The sequence below is a fragment of the Artemia franciscana genome, chromosome 21 (genome assembly GCF_032884065.1).
Source record: "Artemia franciscana chromosome 21, ASM3288406v1, whole genome shotgun sequence".
Classification (NCBI taxonomy): Eukaryota; Metazoa; Arthropoda; class Branchiopoda; order Anostraca; family Artemiidae; genus Artemia; species Artemia franciscana.
In genome coordinates, this window is record NC_088883.1 from 18880415 (window position 1) to 18905219 (window position 24805).

The 24805-nt window shown below is 34.6% G+C and overlaps 1 long non-coding RNA gene across 3 annotated transcripts in view; it reads left to right on the forward strand.

Moving 5' to 3' along the window:
• The first annotated feature begins 10438 nt into the window (after positions 1-10438).
• Positions 10439-24805, forward strand: part of LOC136041030 (uncharacterized) — a 173929-nt gene continuing 159562 nt past the window's right edge. For 2 of the 3 annotated variants that reach the window (XR_010620946.1, XR_010620947.1), the window contains exons 1-2: positions 10439-10547; positions 17087-17797. This is a non-coding gene — a long non-coding RNA (uncharacterized LOC136041030). The remainder of the gene's footprint in view (positions 10548-17086; positions 17798-24805) is intronic. The other variant, XR_010620948.1, reaches the window with a different exon arrangement.

The following is a 24805-nucleotide window of genomic DNA, read 5'->3' on the forward strand; positions in this document are numbered from 1 at the left end:
TGATTGACTACTTCCTCTAAATTTACTAACATGCTAGTGCAACATTTTACTATTATGCCATCTGCATCTTTCAGATCTTCGGTAATTTTATCCATGGCCTCTACTTCAAACCTCCTTTGTTCATATTTCAATGGTTTCTCCGCTTTCTTACATTCCTTTTGTTTTTATATGATCTATCACTCAGATAATTCTTGTACACGCCCATTCTCCTCTCTATTAAATATAAAGCTTTTTTCACTAATATTCTTAGCTGCAGTCTTAACTTTCGTCCCTATTGCACCATCAGAAACTTTGCAAATTGTTTTCCTAGAATTGTTCCAACCATCCCCCACATTGCGAAATTTTAAACACTCAAGTTTAGTATTCAACTGCTCCTGGAAGATTTATCTTTAATTCTCATCTTGGATTCTACCAACATCATAACTTCCCGATAAGTAGTTACCATTTAGATATTTTCTCTTTAAATTAACCCTAGACACTAGTAGATGATGATATTCAGTACTTCAGTATTAGTATTGATCCTGTCAGTTTTCGTTTTACTATAAAATAATTAATAAGGGTTGCTGTCTTACCCTTATGTGAATACCACGTTAACCTATGGACCATTTTATGACCAAACGCCGTTTTGGTTATAACAAGATTAGTATACCTGCAAAATTGCAGAAGTCTTTAACTATTAGGCTGCTGTTTTCTTTTCCTGCACCAAATTTACCTAGGCTAAAATATCATATATCCCTATTTCTACCGACCTGGGCATTAAAATCTCCTAGTAAAAACATCACATTTCTACCTGGGTTTCTGTCTATTGGCTCCTGTAACTGTAAGTAAAATTAATATGTGGGGACTCACTAGGATCTCTGTCAGTCGGTTCTACAGGAGAAATACTACTCTAACGGATACCCTGAACTTTCTAGTCATTTAATGAGCATTTAGTATTCTATACCTCCCCAGTCTAAACAAGACTTAACAGCTCCCATATTCATTAGGAGCCCTACTCCTTGTCTATGTGCCCCATACTTCCTACATTAGTAAACAAATCCCATATCACCTAATTTTATGCTTCCTACCCCTGAGATATGAGTCCAGTTTGAGTCGTCTTCATTCGTCAGTCAAAATGTAACTACGATAGTCATTTTTAACCTCATAAAATCCCAAGTTCCAATGTTCATGTTCTTTAAATCATTGAAATTATTTTGGCCTCAGGAAAAGTAATGATCCGTTATACCAGTGCAGGATCACATATCTTATCAAGGCTACACCGAAGCACTTAGGCTGTCTTAGCAGGGTTGCAAACCCTAGTGATTTATCACTAGTTCTCATAATTTTTAAGTTGCCTAGTAATTTTCTTCTTGCTAGTGATTTATAGTGATTTTTGCTCTGAAGCCAGTGATTTTTCGCAAATGTAGTGGTTTTTCACGATATAGCGCATAAATTCTTGATTCAATCGAATAAATCATACAAGAGAATAATTAATAAAAAAAAACGTAAAATAGTTAATCAATGCAGTTCCTAATATATTCCAGATTAGGATTCATGCAAATATACTGCCTTTGAAACTTCCTATTTCCCACCATACGTCCATACTATATTTAGACAGGTAGACCTCAGAGCGTTTTTTATCAAGATGATACGTGAACCTATTTAATCTTAAAATTTCGTAAATATTCTATACTTCCTATTTCATACTCCATATTCCATACATTTGATCAAGATTTTGATCATATTTATGATTTTTACTCTCTATAATCTATTAGTTCCAAATTAGATTTTCACTTGTTAAAACCTTTGAAAGTGGATCGGATAGCGGATATGAATACAACCCCTGCATCTACAAGTAGACCAGAAATGAAGTCATTAAAAAATAAGAAGGCAGGTATACATTAAATATAATTTTCTGAATGAAAAAAGAAATCATTGAAAAAGAAAATAGGACTCAGTGTTTTGCGATAAGATTTGTAACATAACTAAATAGGCATCAATTGACATGTCATCGGATTTTTATGTTGATTCCAAATATATAAGATTCGTTAAGCTTTATGCTACCCTTAAAAAGCTACGAACCTGCGTAAATTTGCCTGATATTCTTAAGAGGGAGGAAACACCTCTGAAAGTAAAATAATTTTTACTAAAATTACACTATGAGATCCAGCAACTCAGAGAACCCCACTGTACAGGTTTCAAGCTCCTATGCAAAAATTTTTCAATTGGTGTTTTTTTTGCCAGAAGAAAAATCACGGATGTGCGTCGTTTTTTTCCCAGGGGGATTGCATAGAACTAACTGTCCAAAACATTGGGATAGTGCCCGTTTAATCGAAATTAAAATTTCGATTGCCACTTTTGTTTAACCAAAAAGATCAGAGGGCTACTAGCCCCTCTCTCACGTCCATCTTTTCCCTTAAACAGTTCCATCAAAAGTTTAAGATAGCCAGTTTTCTTAGCATAGTTGAAAGGTTCCAAAACTATACCTTTGAATTTAACATGACCCCTCGGAGCCCCTGGGGAGAGGTCTGGGGATAAAAGTGTGCAAAGGATATTTGTTTCAGGCTGAATTGTCGGCAAGAAATTTCACACAAGGGAGAGGGGAATTTTCAGCTAGGATTGAACTGTCCTCTAGGAATTCTTAAGGTGTGGGGGGGGGTATTCTCGTTGGAAGAACTTTCCACAGAGGAGTTTCCCATGAGGATAGGGATTTTGTCCTACAGGTTGACCCAGATTTTCCTGGTATTATTTGGAAAACGATAAGTAATTAAACATAAAAAAATATTATCAATTGAAAGTAAGGAGCAACAATAAAGTTCAAAATGAACTGCATATTTTCGTATAAGAAGGGGTTTCCCCCTTCTCAGTACCTTGCTCTCTAAGATAAAGTTTGAGCTGTCTAATTTTTTTAAGAACGACCTGAAACACCAGGGCTGTTTGATTAGAATAGGAATTTTTTTAATGTGCTAAAAACTTTAGCGTGAGGAGCAAGGTATTTAGGAGACGAAAGGAACTCCTTCCAAGACGGAGTAGTTTCTGTTCGTTAAAAAAATGACATTCAATGTACCCCGGAATTTCCATAAACATATATTCCTAGTAGTGATGCCTCCATGGTTTTGGGCACAGCCATAGGGGTACAAATAGAGGTACTAGCCCCTCAAGATGTTATAATGGCGTTATCAAGACGTCAATATCAAGGATATTATTCTTTAGTAATGGATGCTGTTAGTGTATTGAATAATGAAGACGCTAACAATGGTTAAATAAAATCTAGAGTGCCTAACGTAGCTCTCAATTTTACAAGGGAGAAGTATAGAAAATATTTGTTCTGGCCCACCTAACTTATCTTTTCAATTTACATCATTTTCAGTCCTTTTTACAACATTTTAATATTAATTATTGCACAATTTTATCATTTTCCATCTCTGCATTCAACATGAAAACAAGTCCTTGGAAATCAAATTTTGATTATTTTTATACTTTTTACTATGTGATTACGGGTTATAGACCCCATCCAATCAATTTACCCCCCTTTAAACTGAATTCAATCCATTTTAAATTGAAATTTCACTCATTTTTACACTTTCCCACACTAAGCCTGAAGATCATAATCGGTCTTGTGAAATAAGGGTTTAATTATTTTCCATTTTTCCTATACTACCGATAAAATGAACTAATTGAATATTTAGTGGATATTTCTATATCGATACCAAAACAATTTTATTTTATCTTTATTTTTTCTTTCAAAAACCTTTAAAATCATACCTTAATCTAGTTTTTTAGATTTCCTTTCAAGATCAGCTGCTTTAGAATTAAAGCTGCTTAGGTGAAAATAAATCAACCATTTCACCTTTAAAATTAATAGCAATAACGGGTTTACTTCTATCTTTAGTTGTAACACATTTCATTACTGTAATCTTGTATTCCATTCCAATGTCTAAATCTTCCTTCCTAATAGTTCGATTACATTTGTATACCATTTTCATTTCGCTTAAAAGTTTCTCCATTTATTAATTGCTAATTCTATTAAACAAAACTTCAAATCGAAATTAATCTTCCTTTTAATTAACTCTGGCTTCATTCTCAAGATATTCTGTTATTCGGAGTTCTTGGAGTAAATCAAAACCTACATCACCTGAACTCTCACCAGAAGCAGAAATGAAACACAAAAAGAATAAATCAAGTTTCTCTGAAGGCAGAGGATTGCCAGTTGGTAAAGCAGTCGACTGATCATTGGCTGCTTTCCAACAATTTGACTCATAGTGACCTTGTGTAGCATTTGTATATGTCAAAACGATTGGACCAGAGGGGCCCAGATCTAGGAGTAAGAAGCAGCCAGCTTCCCTCCAAACAATATCCCTGCGGGGTTTGCCTCAGAACCCAGGCTAAGACTACCAGCACCCCCCAAAAACAACATAACAAGGAATAACAGCCTGAGGGAGGGGTTTTGTACAACTTAAATTTAATTTCTATTTAATTTTTATTTTATTATGATATTTTATTTTAAATCGTAAAGAATTTGTTGAAATAAAAACAAATAGATATTATCCTTTGGAAGGTATTTTTGCAGAGAAGCATTCTACATACGCCATATTTGTTGAAACTGTGAAAAGAAACTAGCCTTTATTTATTTCCTATCATATTTTTTGGGTTGGGATGAATTAATTTTTCGTTCAATATACATATGAATAGGTATAATTTATTAAGTTTAACGAAACTCATCAAACGTTAAGAGACAATTATTAAAAATTCAAATAGAATCTGTGACATGTTTCCGTGAAAAGATTCTACTTGGTTCCAGAGACAAAATCACTTGTAGGCCAACTTAAATAGAGAGGGCTATTAGCATTATTTTAAATGATTTGTTTGCTAAGGAAATATATACCATGGAGAGCGGGTGGTCAACGGTATCATGTGATTTTTATTCTTTCTGACGTTCCCCGTTTTTTGGAAGCGAGTATTCTCTGGACTGTGAAATCGCAGCTTCAACCACTATTCTGGGTCTTCCAAGCTGTTTAGGTACTTTAACCACTTCTACTTGTGTTTTCTTCGGTCTACCAGATTTTTTGGAAGTTTCAACAACAACTTCCGATCCAGATCTAACAATTTTGTCTTTACCCGGTAATTTTAAACCTACACCTTTTGTTAAAGTCTCCACTAATTTAAAACCTTTGCCTTAGCATCTGGAAGAATCAGTAACTGTAGCAACACTTTTCTTCCCAGCATATGCATCTAATGCAGCTGCACCATTTGTATGAGCAGCTATACCTGTTGCAGCTACTAATGGTATTTAAAATGGATGTAATCCACAATTTTGAATTAGTTGGTGGTACATTATAATTATAAAGTCATCTTTATTCTTTATTTTTCATTGCTCAATTTGTTCAATCAAATTTGTTTGTTTTAAGCAATAATTTAAAAGGCTCTTTACCAACAATAATATTTTCTATTCGAATTTGACAATTTTCTTTTTTTATAACATTTGTTTGTTTTATTTTTTTAGACACGATATATGAATTGTGTATTCAATAAAGTCAGCTTTTTTATTGATTTCAAATTTGTCAAGAAGAGATAAGAACGATAATCTTGGATGATTTTGAAGTAGTTGTTTGAAAGATGGATCGATATCGCATCATTTTGTTTTCATTTTGAATTTTTTCATTTTTAGTCACCTGTCTCTTATGAAGTAATAGTTTAACATTTTCTCGTTCATTCACTTTTGTGTGCGTTACTCGCACTTTATATTTTTGTTTTGAATCGAAAAAGGTTTTAATTTTTTGTTTTTGAAATTCTAATAAATAAATTGTAATTACTCTTCTATTTATTAGAGAATTATTTTAGAGATAAAACTCCAAGGTAAAGATTTCAGTAATACTCTTTTCAAAAATCTTAACAGATTTGATTTTTATTTCAACCATCCTTTCATTCTCTTTTGAAATGCTTCATCGTGAGTTTAGTATCTGAACTAAAAGGAGCTAGCTTATGAACCTAATCAGATTACTTTTTGTACTGTATTGTGTGAGATTGCGCAATTAACTTGCGGACTTCATTGTGAGGGACTGCTCACTTCATACAAAGTGAGTTATTATTTGTCATAGTGTATAATTGAATATATTGGTGTTATCGCTGATTAAAAACTGTGATTAAGACTGATTAATAGTTTGTGAATCTGCAGCGTCTCGTCGGAATATATGACGGGGAAAAAGCCCCTAAGGCTACCACCCGAGAAGGATACTCCCACTGAAACCCTTAGCCAGTCGCCATTCCAACCTACCTATAAAACTCTTCCTAGAACCCCTCCCCCAACTACGCGATCCAAAACAGTTAGTCACTTGTCAGGAATTCAGGCCTTAGCCGAAACTAACTCTAATGAAAGAGGTGAGGCGCCTGGCAAAAAGAAGAAAAGGGATGAAACTCGTTCACCAGTGATAGTGCAACCCCTCTCTTCAAGTGTCCCAGAAACTAGTGCTAACGATCACCCCAATTATTATACTGTCTCAATCAAGAAAACCAATGGCCAACACTTCAAAGGATCGAATAATGCAAATTAGGAAAGCTGTCTTTCTGATCACCAAGGTAAATTTTGAACTTTTTTTCAAGCAGGACGAGTCTATTGATATTTACTTTACGTCTTCTCAGGCAGCAGACCATGTCCTGTCAAAATCCAAAGAAATAATTCTTGATGGCTTAAAGATTTTAGCCACAAAAAAAGATGTGGAAAGGTTACACAGGTATGTGCTGTATGGTGTTGATACTAGTGTAAAAGTGGAGGAAATACAAACTGAACTAAGAGATTCTTCAGGCCTTCTCATCAATCCTTCAACTGCTATAAAGTTAATTTTAAACAAAGAAGGTTTTCTTCGCCCTAGCCGTTCAGTCCTCTTTTTGTGCAAAGTTGAGCTAAGTGGAGAAATATTCTTGTACGGTATGTCCCTTTTTTCGAAGGTTTATAAGCCCAAGCCCCTACAATGCTCCACTTGTCCTGTCCACGGCCACAGCAAAAAGCACTGCAAACAGTCCCATCTGTCTTGCCTTAAGTGTGGGAAAACAGGCCACGCAATTAGTGAATGCCCTGAGTCAGACCCTTTCTGCAGAAATTGTAACCGTAAGGGACACACAGCCCTCCAAAAACAATCTTGCCCAGCTCACTAAAAGCGAGTTGTAATCCTTAGAACATCTGATAAAATGAACCTACCTTACTCAGTTGTAGCTGCAAGAATCCCTTGGCAACCCATACCCTATCGGCCTAGTAGGAGCCAAGCAACAGTTGCTGTAGAAGATGCAAAGATAGTATCATTTCCAAAAGAGGCAAATAATGTTCATACTCAAGGTTCTAGTCAGTCCCCCCCCATCCCTTACCTAAGTTTACTTCAACATCCTGCCCTCCATAAGATTCATCTAAAAGTAGCCAAGAATGGCAAAGGCTTGCAACTTATCTCACAATCAGTCACTTAATTGAGGTTAGTAATGAAGCTGAGGAAACCAAAAATATTCTCAAGAAGAAAGCTATCACTAAACTCCTAGGTGATGACATATTAGAAACAGCTATGGCTCAATTATCCTCCGTGAAAAAGGCCATAGATTCCACATCAAAGCTAGTTAAGCCTGTAGACTCAACTGCAAATCAAATTAATGCAGGCTCTGAAATTGCCACATCCCCCAAGACGGTAGTCGATACCACTGCCCTAGTCAAAGGCAAGAAATCTATGAAAAAAACGGCAAACTTTCCATCCCAGTCCAAAATTACCACCAGTGATATTTCGTCGACTGAAGAAGATTTACAATATGCTAATCAAGGAGATGATAAAACTCAGACCAAAATGGATGTTTAAATGTGTACTGTACAAGATTTTACGTTTCTCAAGAATTTATCACTGTGTAATAATGTTGTTTTTAACTGTTACGATGACCAAAATAATCTGCCCACCAGCCCCTTAGCTAGCCCCGATAGCCCTTTAAACCAAATTAACTGTGAATATCTCGACACTTTTGATTTTGTGAAAAATGTGAAACCTAAGCTAATGGAAATAAAATAGCGACGAAGACAAAGTTTGCTAAGCTAATGGAAGAGACCAAACTTAATGTAATTTGCTTTAACATCAGAAGTATACGGGATAAGTGGGCTAATTTTAAAGACTTAATTTTAATTAATGGTTACTGCCCTTTCGACGTAATTGGAATAACAGAAACGTGGCTTTCAGAAATTGATGATAATAATGAATTTTCCCTCCCTGGCTTTCAAGCTATTCATATTGAAAAAACAATTAACCAAGTACTCTGGCGGCATTTCTCTTCACATCCGGTCAAATCTGAAATTCACCAGGCGATTAGACTGTGAATCCTTATTCTCGCAAGCTATAAATAATAGATGCGTTTATTCAATAATCGTAGACATAAGTGTTGACGAGAATTCTTTTATTTTTTCATTATTTTATAAGCCCCCCTCATTTTCGACCCCTTTCTTCTGTAATCTGTTTGATGATTTTTCTAGTTTTATTAATTTACCACAAAAGAAGGCAATAGTTTTTGGGGACTTCAATTGCAATTTACTAAATGTTAGCAATAATAATGATTGTCATACCTTCTTTGAAAAATTTACTTCAAGTGGTCTTCTTCCCACAATCCTTTTTCCTTCTAGAATTGATCCTGTGAGGTCTACAGCTACTGTAATTGACAACATTTTTGTATCCACTTCCCTGGGAAACCACCTGTCCTCCAAAATAGTATTTTTTGACCTGTCAGATCACTTTCCAATCTATCTCTCCCTACCCTCCCTACCAACTACTCAACCCTCTAGAACTAATACCCCTACGTATAATAGAATATATGATACTGTGAAGTATACAGACGTTTTCAGGGGGATTTTTTGGTTTGGGGGGGAAGCTGACGGGGGGTTACGTGGGAGGATTTTTCCATGGAGGAATTTGTCAAAGGGGAAGAGAATTTCAATGAAGGGGTGCAGAACTTTCTAGTATTATTTAAAAAAAATTAAAAAATAAATATGAGAAGTTTTTTCAACTGAAAGTAAGGAGCAGCATTAAAACTTAAAACGAACAGAAATTATTACGCATATGAGGGGTTCTCCTGCTCGTAATACCTCGCTCTTCACGCTAAAGTATTTTTAGTAATTTCAACTATATATTCCATGGCCTTTGGGATTCAGTGGTCATTTTTAAGCAATTAGGACAAAATTCAAGTTTCAGTGTAAAGAGCCAGGTATTCACGAGGCTCATTTACGTAATAAAAAATTCGAATATAGAAGTTTGTTACATAAGTTACGTATATATTTTTACTAATGATAGCGTTAGTAAAAAATTCAAAGCTCTAGTTGCCTTTTTGAGAAATAAAAAAATTAGAGAGCAGCAAGGCCTCCTCCCTCGCTCTTTTTTCTCTCCAAATTTTCCGATTTAAACTGTGAGAAAGCAATTTAGCCAAAAACAATTAATATACAAATTTGTTTTAATTATTTACGTGCGGAGAGCAAAAATCAAAACATGCATTAATTCAAAAACGTTCAGAAATTAAATAATAAAAAACAAGTTTTTAACTGAAAGTAAGGAGCGGCATTAAAACTTAAAACGAACAAAAATTACTCCGTATATGAAAGGGGCTTTTACTCCTCTACGCCCCACTCTTTACGCGAAAGTTTTTTTTACTGTTTTAAAAAGTAGAATTACGAAAAATAATCAAATTTTAGCGTAAAGAGCGGGGCGTAGAGGAGGAAAAGCCCCTTTCATATACGGAGCAATTTCTGTTCGGTTTAAGTTTTAATGTCGCTCCTTACTTTCAGTTAAAAAACTGAAAAAACTTTTTTTTTCTATTTAATAGCGTAAGGAGGGAAGTGTTAAGGTGTAGTAGTTTCTTATTTTAATCTAATGCAAGCTTAACAGGAAGTATTACGGTAATTTACATTTGGTTAAATGGATTTATTATGTTAATTTCTATTCGTTTCCTTTTACACCATACCTTTATCATTATTTAGTCTAACAGAAATGACATATCTTAAGATATAGTTTTACAATTAGCACCGTCAGAGAGTTTGAATGACCTTAGAACAGTTTTGACATGGGTCAGACTTCAGATGGACATCATGATTTTTATCTTGTCTCTGCGTCTTCTTCCGTCCCCTGCGTCTTCTTCAGTCTTCTTGAATCAAGATTCTCTTTTGATGTATCTATCGTTATCAAAACTCTGTAACTTAGAGTTTCGATTACTATTGAGCCACATCGCTCCTTTCTTACAGTTCTTTACCACGAACTGTATGAGAAATTATCTTTGTTACAAATAATCATTGACTTATTAGTTGCTCTTAAATTTTTAGCATTAAATTGCTATACCCAAGAAGTTGGCTCATTCAAAACCCAATAATTTCTCTACAGAGATGACATCTGTTTAGTCACACCTAGCATTTCTAAGAAGAAACGTCCTTGAAAGAAGGTGAAGAAATTGTCGAAGGGCGTATTGTGCGGAAAGTTTAAAAATGAAGAATGCTGGATTTCTGAATTATTCAAAGCTTGATTATGTCTCTTTGTAAAGCATGTGTAATTGAAGAAGGATTGGAATAGTGGGTAAGTCAATTGAATTCGCTTAATTTAGCAGAGCAAAATGTTTCCATTTGCTCATTGATCCTAAAAGGCTCAGTCCAAAACTAGCTTATATGTTCCTTAATTTGCATCTTGGAGCCACCTTAGGATCTGATCTGTGTGGATTTCAAATTTATACTGTTAAAATTGTGTTTTATCAAATAATTTGCTTGCTCTAAAATTGAATAGCCAACACCACTTCATGCATCCTTTGAAATGGATAGGCCTATCATTTACACTAATCAGTAACATTCTATTTAATTGAATTCTTGCTATTTTAGAAAGGGTTTTGGTTAGGAAAATGAAACTTTCATGGATGGATCTTCAGGCTAAAGTAGCCTATGTCCCAGAAAGATATTTTAAAGTACTTACCTCCACTTCTTCTCCCTCTAGAGGGCCCTGAAATTTGCCTACATGTCAGGTGAAATTTTGAATTGAAATTTTGACAAAACAACATTTTATCTTAATTTTCAGTTAATAGTTTCTATTTCTCTGCCTTTATTTCTGAAAATGCAATTCCTGTTATTTGAGTAGCCTGGAATTCTGAGCTGTATGAGTGTTTTTTTTTTTTTTAAATTAGGAAATGTATTTACATATTTTTAAAACCTTATAAAATAGAGTTGAGCAAAGTTATGAAGCTGAAAACAATTTTGTTGTACTTTAATTAAGCAGAAGATGTATTTTGCAAGGTTTCACTTTTGTAACACAGTACAGGTCATCAAAGGTCAGGGCCCTCTAGAAGGAGAAGGAGAGGAGGAAGTTGCTTCAAAATACCTTCCCAGGACATACTTTAGTCTGTAGATTCATCCCTGAAAGTTTCATTTCCCTAACCTAAACCCTTTCTGAGATAGCAAAAAGTCAATTAACTAGAATTTTACCTGCTAATCATTATTTTACCCGCTAATCACCCTGCATGAGACTCTTGATTGGCATGCCTATGTAAAAGCTAACATAGAAGTATTTGTCTAATAAGAGAGTCATAGCTACTCACACTGTTTACCAAAACACTTAAGAAACTATAGGTATCCCCATTTGCCTGTGTGTCCAGGGGACTTGTTGGTTATATGTTGAACCTAAAACATGGTAGTCCACTTGAGACATTAAGTGGGTTATCCTGTTAGGTCTTGGTTACTAGTTTGCCTGTAAATCCATGTGAATTCAGTCCCCCTTTATTATACCAGTCTAGTCAACATTGTCCATCATGAGTCAACCCACAAATATTGATCATCCATTAACTCTACCCTAGAATGGATGGATGGATAATAGACTATCAACAAGAGAATAGGACATCATTTTTATAGAATCCTGAAAAGGCTTGGTCCAGCTTTGCCTCTCACTCATACTACCTGTCTTGGCTTTTTCTCTAATTTGCCATGGCGTGATGGCAACTTGATTTTAATCCTGAGTACCTTAAATTGCATTGTCTAGCAATTAAAGAATTATCCTGTAGGTGCTGGTTAGTCAAGATGCTGATTCAATATTGACTGCATCCTATTCTCAAAGCCATGGCTTGAAAAAACCATCTTTATCCATAGCTACCTTGAAGTTTTTCATGCTAGGGGCTGAGACTGTCCCTTTGCATAGGGAATTCTAAATATCCACAACTCTATTTAGGAAGAAGTTGTTCTGTAGTCTGGTGTTGGCTTGTTTGCAGTACAGCTTTGTAGTGTCCTCTAGTTCTTGTTGACTGGTCAAATTCAAGCATATATCATTGCAAGGACTGAGTGTGCTGCATTTTGAACATCATGATGACATCCACATGCTTCTATTGATAAAAGAGCAAAATAATCTGTACTTCTCCAGGTGGGATGGGTAGTCCAGGCTTTTACAACCTCTTTTGATTTAGTTGCTCACCTTTGGACACTCTCTAGTTTTTAATGTCACCTTTATTTAATGGGGTTGCCATACACATACAAAATTCCAGTTTTGGTCAAACTAGTCCTTTGTATAGCTTTTGCATCACCTTTGTTGACTTACTGCAGAATTTTTTTTTTTTTTACAATTCTCAGGGTCTGGATCACTTTGGAGGCAACTGACTGAGCATGTTGGTCAAACTTCAATTCATTGTCCACCCCAAGTCTATTTCAGCATGGGAGGAACCAATCATTTGCCCAACACCATCTATTCCACACATGTGATAGTGACCCCTCAAATTGTTTCTGCGAAAATGATTTGTCCTGCATTTCTTAATGTTGGATTCTGACCTCCAGAGTTTTACCCAATCAGAGAGTATGTCTAGGTCAGCTTTTAATAAGGCTTGCTCTTCTGATGTTTTTGCAGGGCTGAGGATTTCTGAATCATCAGCCCTGATGCCCACAACCCACATCTTTGATATAGATAACATCTATATCAAAGATGTGGACCATCTTTGATATAGATGTTAAATAATGTTTGATTAAGGGTTGTTCCCTGTGCGACTCCACTCTCCACTTCAACCCTATGTAAGTAAAATACCTGACCATTTCCAACATGCACCTTTCTGCTCTGTTTTCTATCTTTCAGAAACGCCATCACCCACTCAACATCCTCCTGGCTTACTCCAATTACTATTAATTTTACTTATTTTTGACAATGACATACTTTGTCACATGCTTTGGCAAAATCTAGTAGAATAAGATCTACTGGGATTCTTCTATCTAGGAGCTCTGTGACAAAATTGTACACATCTATGAGATTTGTATCAATGGATTGTCCTCCTCCAAGTCCCTGCTGACTATGTGTGATAAGATTGTTGGAGTTATGGTGTCCTGACAATGGCAGTATTTATTAGTCCTTCTAGAATTATCCCAGCAACAGATGTAATGCTAATAGGGTGGTGATTTAATGGGTCTAATTGGCTGCCTCCTTTATGGATAGGGGCAATATTAGCATTCCGTATCCTGAGGCACTTTGGGGGTAGTGAAGACCTTTTTTGAACTCTGCTATTTCTTTAGGCCTGGCAATAAATGCTCCATCAACAGAAAGCTCTGTTACTGAGTGCCTTTGGGTTTTTGGCAGGGAAGCATACTTGAAAAATATTTTTTGAATTTGAGTTGGAAGCATCTTCAAATGCTTCTTCATACTAATTACAGTGTTGCTTAAATCTATTTTAATTTCCCTGTAATTGCATATTTTTATATTGCTTCCACTGCATTTTCTTTTTTTGGATCACCAGTTTATTATTATGGGTGAGAAAGGAAGAGTTCTTGGCATACAGATCCATATAATTGTTGTATGCTTGCCAAAAGATGATACAACAATCTCTTTGACTTTACTCCATGGTTCAGGAGCATCTGCATTCTTAATGCTGATGCTCCTAAGTAAAAGGCTATAACTTTGCAACATCTTCTCATTCGCTTTTTGATCCAGAAGGCTTCAGTAAAATTCCAGTTTAGCTACTTTTTCTATCAAACAGTTTGTGGTAACGAACTGTAGTAAGGAGCAACCCAGCTCAATAGTGACCAAAACTCTAAAAAATAGAATTTTGATATCAGTAGCTACATCAAAAGAATTGCATTTTAATGCTGATTTCAAATATACGAGCTTCATCGAGTTTAATCTTACCCATCAAAAGTTACGACCCTGAGAAAATTTGCCTTATTTTAGACAATAGGGGAAAACACCCCATAAAATTCATAGAATCTTAACGAAAATTACACCATCAGATTCAGCGTATCAGAGAACCCTACTATAGTAGTTTGAAGCTCCTATCTACAAAAATGTGGAATTTTGTATTTTTTGCCAGAAGGCAGATCACAGATGCGTGTTTATTTGTTTTTTGGTTTGTTTTTTTTCCCAGGGGTGATCATATTGACCCAGTTGTCCTAGAATGTTGCGAGAGGGCTCATTCTAATGGAAATGAAAAGTTTTAGTGACCAAAAAAATTGGAGGTCACCTAGGCCCCCTCCCATGCTAATTATTTTCCCAAAGCCAATGGATCAAAATTCTGAGATAGCCATTTTATTTAGCGGAGTCGAAAAACCTTATAACTATGTCTTTGGAGTCGACTTACTCCCCCAGAGTTCCCATGGGAGGGGCTACAAGTTACAAACTTTGACCAGTGCTTACATATAGTAATGGTTATTGGGAAGTGTACAGGCGTTTTCAGGAGGATTTTTTGGTTGGGGGGAGGGGTTGACAAGAGGGGGATATGTTGGGGGAACTTTCCATTGAGGCATTTGTCGTGGGGGAACATACAATTACATACAATTTGGGCAGTAAAGATGGAGATTTTTTCATTACTGGCCTACAAATTCTATGAACATACCACTCAATGCCTGTTCTTTATGTCCTTTCTGGATATTAAATATAAAAAAACAAGTTTTTAAACAGCAAGTAAGGAGCAACATTAAAACTTGAAACGAACAGAAACTGTTTCTTATATAAAGTGGCTGTCCCCTCCTCAACGCCCCGCTCTTTAGGGTAAAGTTTTTATTTGTTTAAAAAAGTAGTGCAGTGAGAAAGAGTCAAACTTTAGCGTAAAGAGCAGGGTGTTGAGGAGGGGACGGCCCTTTTCATATACAGAATAATTTCTGTTATTTTTAAGTTTTAATGTCACTCCTTATTGCAGTAAAAAAAAAAATTTGAACTTTTTTGAATTAATGCAAGTTTTGAATTTGGCTCACTGTACATGAGCAAATTAAAACAAGATTTGCATGTTTATTTTACATTTTTTGACCAAATGGCTTTTTCATAGTTGTGATTGGAAGATTTTGAGAAACAAGGGGCAGGGGAGGGAGCCTAGCTGCCTTCCAATTTTTTGGTTAATTAAAAAGGCCACTAGAAGTTTAAATTTTTATTTAAGAACGTTTTTATTAGTAATAAATATACATAACTTACAAATTTACTTGCGTAATGAAGATCTATGCTCGTATATTTATATTACCTATATGAGGGAGTTCGCCCCCTCGTCAATACCTCGCTCTTTACATTAAAGTTCGAATGTTCCAATTCTTTAAGAATGACCCCTGAATCATAAAGGCCGTTTAATTAGAATAAATGGCTCTTTTAAATTACTAAAAGTACTTTAGCGTAAAGAGCAAGGTACGAACGAACGAACTCCCCCCCTATACGTAATAACCTCTGTTCGTTTTAAGTTTTAATGTTGCTCCTTACTTTCAGTTAAAAAAAACTTTTTTTATTTACTTTCTCATTGTTGTTTTTTAATTATACAGAAAATTCAGCGTCCCTTTCATGGAAATTCTCTTCAGCCATGATACATTCCTCCATAGAAAGATCCTCTGGCATAACTCCTTCCCCCTCGCCCTAACCAGAAAAAATATTATATTAACACGTCTGTATACTTCCCGATAACCCCTATTATGACCAAATTCATAACTTGCAGCCCTTCCTCCTGAGACTGTTGGAGATTATGTTGTCCTCAAAACATAGTTATTAGATATTTTGACTCGGTTTGAAGTGGTGAGATCGGGATGAAACTGGATGGGAAGAATATAAACCTGTCTAAGATACGTGACTGACATAACTGGACCGAATCTGCTCTCTTTGGTGGAATTGGGGGGGGGGGGTAGGTAATTTTGAAAATTGAGGTATTTGTAACTTATGAAAGGGTGACCAGATCTTAATGAAATTTGATATTTAGAAGGATCTTGTGCTTTAAAGTTCTAATTTTAAATTCCGACCAGATCCTGTGACATTGGGGGGAGTTGGAGGGGGAAACCGGAATTCTTGGAAAACGTGAAAATTCGGGTATTTTTATCTTACGTATAGATGATCGGATCTTAATGAAATTTGAGTTTTAGAAGGGACTCATGTCTCAGAGCTCTTATTTCAAATCCCAACCAGATCTTTTGACATTTGGGGGGGGGGGGTGGAGGGGGAAATCTTGGAAAAACACTTGGAGTGGAGGAATCGGGATGAAGCTTGGTGGATAGAATAAACAAATGTCCTTGATACGTAATTGACAGAATCGTACTGGATTCGCTCTCTTTGGAGGATTTGGGGGGAGGGGCTCAGTGATTTGGCGAGTTTGGTGCTTCTGGACGTGCTAGGACGATGAAAATTGGTAGGCGTGTCAGGGAGCTGCACAATTTGACTTGATAAAGTCGTTTTCCCAGATTCGACCATCTAGGGGGCTAAAGGGAGAGGAAAAAGTAGAAAAAATTATTTATTTATAACTTACGAGTGGGTGATCGGATCTTAGTGAATTTTGATATTTAGAAGGACATCGTGACTCAGAACTTTTGTTTTAAATCCTGACCGGCAAGTGCCATATGAGCTCTTAGCTCTTGTTGATTTTAGTATGTATAGTATGTAATTTTTTTTTTATTGTTATTTTTTTTTAGTTTGCGGTCCAAGGTATTGTTAAATATTTGTCACTAGTCCTTTATCAAGGTTTTAGTAGACTAATGAACCTTCTTTTGAAAGAGCAAACAGAAAAAACTTTTAGGGATAACTTCTTCAGGAAGATCATTCTAGATCGAAGTGCAACATCGAATGAAACTAATTGTTTTGTTTTGTTTTTTTGAAATTTTTGTTTTTTTTTTCTTTATTTTTGTTTTGAACTGTTTAACTTGACCTTTCAGATTATGCAAAAAGTGAGCTCTTATGCCCCAATGCAGTCTCCAGGGTCTTCGCCACTATCTCATGCCTCTGTTACTTTGAGTGTAGGGACTTCACACCAAAGTCCAATGTCACAAACTACCATTCATCCATCTTAAACTAACGCTCCCAGCACAAACACATGTGTAGATTTCACACAAATATATTCCAGTTGTGATTCCAAGTAGTGTTGGCTCACCAGTGCAGCTTATACCAAATAATGTGAAAATGCAAACTACCAAATGTTAGAAGGTAAATGTCAATAAAAAGGACGGTCATTTACCTTGGTCACAAACTTTGACAAAAGTGAATGAACTTCATTTTGAACAGGCGCTCCCTTAGCCTCCTTCAGTTGAATGTAGTCCTAAAGAAGTTCAAAATCCTGTTGTGTACAGTGCTAGTGAGCAAATCCATATTTTAAATGACAAAAAAATCCCTGATAAAGGGCCTCAAGAAAAAGACCAAAAAACAAACTTCAAAAGGACAAAGGATAAAGTCCAGTTTTGGTTGAAGAAAACATTATATAGAAGTTCGGCACAGTAATTGTTGATGGTGATAGAGTTGTGAAAAGTGTAGAGAATGAAAAATCTAGTGTAAAGAGTGTAAAAACTGATAATTGGATTAAACTGCCAAAAGGCTCTAAGAATATTGGAATGATGAAACCACCAATGATGCTCAGCAAACTTTTGCCTGAGGTATTTTTTGGAGGTTTTATGAGTAGTTTTTACTTTTTTATTTATGTTTAATTATTTTACACTCTTTTATTAAACCTTTTGTTTTAATTTATTATAATATTATTTATTCATATCATATATATATATATATATATATATATATATATATATATATATATATATATTTATATATATATATATGCATATATATATATCATGAAAAGAGAAATCACCAATGCAACAGCACAAACACAAAAAAAAAGAGAGACAGAAAGAGAAAAGGAAGACTGTTTTCCTAAATTAGTGATTAATATAGACCAGCACTTGAATGACGCCTTAACCCTACTCATCCATACAATCACATAGGTCAAACAGCATAGCCACACACAATCAACCATAAAGAATAATCCATGGACAGGCAGTCATGTCGTCATTAAGTATAAGTCGTCATTTACCAAACAATAGAAAAAATAATATAGACAAATAATTCAGAGGCAACACCCAACATAAGGGCTCATCAGGAGAATACACTGGCCTATATAGGGTTTCGCCACTCTAAATTCTCTACCCCAGCCAAGTGTTGTGGCTACCACAGAATATCCATGGCATCCCTGTGTCAGGTATCACCCCCAAAATACATGCCTATGAAAGAAAAAAAACCCAGCAAATGTAAAACAACCAAGTAACACCAAAACAAGCTTATCCTGTTAATATATCCCTCTTTTTAGCAACAATAGGTAAACTAAATATAATAAATTTTACCAAATCACAAATATTAACACATTGCAAAAAACCTGAATAAACTAAACAATTATAGAATTCATCTTTACCATGTGGCTAATTTTTTTAAAAAAATCCGCTCAATTAGAAACGCAATTCAAAATAAATGGCGCTGCAACAACAATTCTCGAACCTCCGAAATTAGTTGAAAATTTCTTTAAGTATCTCTAGATAATTCTTTTGATATTTATTTAAAAGTTCGTTATAATGAAAACTAAAATTTTTAAATTGCCAAGTTAATTTATTTGCAGAAAAACCTCTTGATATCAATTTTTGGCTTAAGATTTTACATCTGTTTTTAAAATCAATATAATTACTACCAATCCTTGCATAACGAAGTAACTGTGAGAAAAACGCTGAATATGTGAATATTACTTTCAGGGAATGGGAAACTAATCACTTCAAAATCAAAATCATCCGTTTTATTATACATTTTAAAACTTAATTTATTATTATCACAACTATTAATATTTAAATCTAAGAAATGATCTTCATGACCAGCGCCATGACTAGGCTCAAGAATAAGCTCTGATGGATATATATTTTTAGAAATATCAATGAAATCCTTACAATTTAAGACCAAAATATCATCTAAATATCGTTTATTATTTGACAAAACATGTTTTAAATTAATTGGATTATTTTTATCCATCATATATTTATATTCTAGTTGACTTAAAAACAAGTCAGCTATAAATGGGCTGGCATTCCCCCCCATGGGAATTCCCACAATTTGTTCGTACAAATCACAACCAAATCTTATATAAGTATTGTATAAAACAAATTCTAATAACTCAAAAATCATATCCAAGCTGTAACATCTCAAGTTAACTGTAGTATTAAAGCAATTTGTCCATATAGCTTTTTTATTATAAGTGTCTATTTTTAAGAACCTTTTACTAGATAAGAGGAAAGATTTCTTGATACAGTTTTCAAATTATCAAACACTACATTAAGTGATAAATTAGTATCCATTGTCGCAAAATCGAAAGACTCAATTCTTTTAGCTGAAACCATTGTTAAAGAATCTATCACCTGCAGTGAATTATTAACACTCCAATATGGATTAAAATTCGAAAATTTTTTAATACCAGAACAATAGGTTTTAAGTTTATTTACAATTTCCTTTAAAATTAAAGAGAGGTCAGTAGCAGCAATGCGGGTTGGACATTTAGCTGCTCCAGCAATAAACCGTGGTTTAGGGGGATTCTTATGAAATTTTAGAGTCCAATATAGGAAAGGGAACTTTTTATCATTGTCAATTATTTTAATATTAAAGTTTTTAAAAAGTATTTCTTCAGTCTTTTCAATTAAATTCTCATCCTCTATATTTACCTTTTCGTAAACATTAGTTGTGTATAACTCCCTTTTTAAGATATCACAATACAGCTTCTGACAAATTATGGCAAGATTATTATTAGCTTTATCCACTGGCACAATTACAAATTCATTCTTTAGATTAGCAATTGCTTGTTTAATCTTCGTATTATAAAATAATGATTTAGTGTTACTATTTTTTAAGTTAGAATATACTTTATTTCTTATTCTACTAATAATTAAATTCTTCCAACTTTGAAAGCTCTCTTTATTTTATTCTCTTTCTTACACCACTTATCAATAAATAAATCAAAATCATTTTCCAAGCCATCAAGAACACTCGATGGTTTCAGATGATGAGAATGACGGAAATTAGCCCCTTTATTCATTATAATTTGAAGATCATCTTGCTTTATTATTGACAAGTCCCCTGTTATAACATGTTTGTAAGTAGGAATTACAAATGGGCCGAGTTGCTTACAATTACAAACCGGTTTCCAATTTATATCACTATCTAATCTTTTTAGTATTAAATTATAATTAAAAATAATTTGCCCAATAGTTTTTGAAAATTTATAAGTTAAAACTGATGAGCCCTTGTGTTGGGTTGTTCCCTCTGAATTATTTGTCTTTATTATATTTTTCTATTGTTTGGTAAATGACGACTTATACTTATTGACGACATGACTGCCTGTCCTTGGATTATTCTTTATGGTTGATTGTGTATGGCAATGCTGTTTGACCTATGTGATTGTATGGAAGAGTAGGGTTAAGGCCTCATTCAAGTGCTGGTCTATATTAATCACTAATTTAGGAAAACAGTCTTCCTTTTCTCCTTCTGTCTCTCTCTCTCTTTTTTTGTGCGTTTGTGCTGTTGCATTGGTGATTTCTCTTTTCATGATATATATAATACTATAAATATTATTTATATTACTTTCGATAATATTTTATTATCATTCCTATTACTTTATTTATTTAATTCTGCCAAAAACAGTAAGTATACAGTGCTTAATCATTGCTTAACACTTACGCAGTATAGTAAACTATAGGTCTAATAGTAAACAAACATGGTCAAGGTAATTAGGTTTGTCTTGGTTAACCTGTAATACTTTGAAATTTGCTCTTATCAGGATATATCTAGACCTGTTATTCTCCCCTCATTGTTCTTTGAATCTGGTTAATCGAAAGAGCCTTCCTCCCAAAAAGAATACTGAAATTTTGAGACAAATTTATTTTTGAGATTCACTTACCAAGATGGGGGGGGGGGGGAGATTCTTGCAAATTTCCTTGTATTTTTCAGAAAACCCAACGTATTTCCTATTTTGACAAATTAGATCCCCCTCAAAATAAATGGGAGTGCTTTCCCCAAATTATCAAAAATCACAATTCAAACTATTTTGTTTGTGCCTCTGTCGCAGATACACTTCCCCATCCCGCTGTACAATCCTCAAGATGGATCTGTGTTAGACATATAAATTGACGGGGAGGGGGAGAGCGGTAAGGACAGTCGAAAAAACAACAAAATTAACCCCTAGATTTTGAGAAACGTATTTACTCCCCTCTCCCTAAAGTTTTGTGAATGGACACTCCTAGTATGTGTTGACTTAGATAAGATTTATATCTTAGAAAATGACTTATCCTAAGTCAAAATAAGCCAATTCACAATTCCGAAACAAAACAAAGACAGTAAAAAAGAGAAATATGGTATATTGATCAAGAAAAAGACAGATTGATAAGTTGACATGTTGCAAACATTGAAAACATAGAAAAAAACTCACAGAATTTAAAAAGAAATTAAACTAGTGAACAAAAAGGAGGTTGATGAGGTAAATGGAATAAATAACAAGGAAGAGGGTTTTTGGTAATGTAAGAGGCAAAAGAATATAAGGAATTTAGTCAGAAATAGATTTTACAAACACATCTACTTAAAGTCTATTAAACATAACTATGGATCTATGCAGTTAAATGGAGAGAGAGACTCTATCCTAATATTTTGTCTTTCAAAATACTGTGTTCTAGCCTATTTAATCCTGCCTGCATTTTGTGGACATATAAGTAAAAAAAAATAACTTTATTCTTTAATGGACTTTATCAGAGACGCAGTGATCATAACCAAGGACTTAGTGTTGGAACACAATTGTTGAAACAATTCAACAAGAGTATAACTGGATTTAATGTTGAAAATAATGATAATTAATGATTATTATTTATTTAATGACTTAATTAATTGTTTTAGTTCTAATTCTAATTACAGTGTCTCAATTCTCATTGATAAGAAGGATGTGTATACCATTGTTTTATCATATTAGGATTTCTCTGGAATCAGCCGAAATGTTGTTCCCCTTCTTCTGATAGGGGGCGCAGGATAAATCATCAGTTTTGGATTACCCCCTCTTTGTTTTTTGTTAACCTTTTCAATTTCTGTACATTATTTTATATATTTGGGTGGGGGGCTAGCATAAAACCTAAGGGGAGATAAACCATTTACCTCCTTTTTGTTCTTTTATTAACCTTTCTAATTTCCTCGTAAATTCATTTATTTTTTCGTTTGACGAATCCAAGTATAAACTAATTGCATTGAAAATAATAAATTAGAATACAAGAGGAGGCAGGTTAAATTCAACCCGATACCTCAATTGCAATATATTTTTTGATTTCAATAATATTTATATTTTTCATAATTTTTAAAACATTATGAGACTCCTTTAAAGAAAGGAGCAACATTAAAACTGAAAACGAACAGAAATTATTCCACATATGAAGGGGTCCTCAATACCTTGATCTATACGCTAAAGTCTTCAGCACTGAATAACTTGTTGTTTTTCTAATCGCTAAAATCGGACAAGTAAATTAGATACATATGCTAGTAAACGAAAAGTTGAAAGTCTGACAAGACAAATAAAAAAAAAATTTGGTAATCTTAACTTCTATTATTGACAAAACAAGATGGATTACTACTATTTATTTATCTTTTGGGCTGATTCGACGTTGATTCGATTTGTCAATTTTGTATTGTCAATTTTTCAGTATTTTTTAAGCCTACATTGTTCACTAAAGATGGATTAGCAAAGATTTTGTGTAGGTGTCAGCACTTTTTTTCTTACTGCAAGTTTATCTTTTTATTCCTTGTCATCAGTACAGCCAGCATCATCTTTGAAACCAGGCGTTTGGACAGTCTCAACCCCCAATATCCCAAGATCTTTGAGGTTTCCTGTGTCTTATTTCCCTCGTTGTTTTCTGATGAGTTTTTTCTTCAGTTTACGTTTACCCTCCCCCCTCTTGACATGAAAACAGTGCATAACTAATCCATATTTTTTAGCTGTAATTTCTAGCACTCTTTCAAGTCTCCTGTCCCTACCACACTCCCAATGGAGGTTAGTTAAAAGGTCCTTTAACTATGCCTCTGGAGATGGTATTGACCCCCTTAGTCCCTGAGGAAAGGGCTATAAGATATGTAATTTGCCCATTGTTCATCTAGGCTATACTATTTGTTATCGGGAAATATACATTTTTTTTGGGGGTGGGGGTGTTTTTCATAGGGGAAAACGTTCCCAGGGGAATGAAAGGGGATTTCTTGGCAAGATTTGAGTAAGGGTCAGAAATTAAAAAAAGTTTTTTGACTTAAAAGCAAGGCGCAGTATTAACAATTAAAACAAGCAGAAATTATTCTATATATGAGGGGGACTGATCTCTTGCTCAATCTTCCTTTTTTGTTTTACTTTTTGTCACAATGCTCTTAGGAGATTGATGGAACAGAAGGGCCGTTTAATTTTTAATGGACGTATTTCTAAAGAAGATTAAGATTTTAACATAAAGACTGAAGGTTGTGGAAGTGGCAGATTCACTCATATTATGGTAGTTTTAGCAAGCTCCCAAGTCCCCCTCGCTTACTTTGAAGCGAGTATTATCTGCTCAGCCGACAGGGGTTTCATGAAGGGGCCACCTTCACTCATTGTCGCCCGGTTTTGCTAAAATTCTGTGCCAAAAAAGAACTGGGAAGATGTTCTTTTTCTCTCTCTATATGTATATATTCAAATTCGAGGCAAAAAGATCATCTTCAAGAAAAACAATCATAATATAAAACTAACTTACGAAAAATTTAAAACTAGCCTAAGGAAAAAGTAATTTTGATATCTAGAAAACGAGAATTTTCCAAACTGCAATCCTGTAAAAGCATATCAGCATCTAAAACAGAAAATTGTTATAAAACCTATGGTCTCCTCCAGAAAGATTTTGGAGCCTCATATTTCCTTCTTCTCTCATAGCTGTCTTCTCTCCTATTTCTTGAAGACCGTGAGCTATCCCTGTTGGGAGATCCATCTTTTCTGTGTCTCTTCTTTCGATCTTCCTCTTCCTTTTCTGCCATATCCAACCTTCGTTTGCGATACCTTCCTTGGAATGGAGAGGGTGTCCTTTGTTTGTATTGTTTCTTGTGATATTGGTCACTCTCTTCCACTGCAGAAATTGATGAGCCTGCCCTGAGTAAATTTCTCTCCATTTCATCCAAGATTCTTCGCCTCATTTCTTCCAAATTATCCTCGTCTATTCCATTTTTCACTGTTTCTAAATCTCCTGCATTACTCTCATAAGAATTGCTAAAGTCGTGGTAATGGCCTTTACAAATCGCACAGTCACAATAAAAAGATATTTCTAATTCAAAACTTTGATCCATGTCAATATCTATTATGTTGTTGCTTGATGTAAGTAAGTTTCACAACTGGAAAGTTTCAACGATTTCATTTCCTTATATTAATGAACGACATAGCTCTCAGATATTTGCACCAATCAATGCAAAGAGAATTGCTGACGTATGATCTTCGGAAACATTCCGTTTAACGGTTGTAACAGCCCAATCCACCTGTTTCTTGGATGTAACAGCCTTGCATAAAAGGCCCAGTAACAGCGCTGTTTTAGTTATGGTTGTAATTAAAA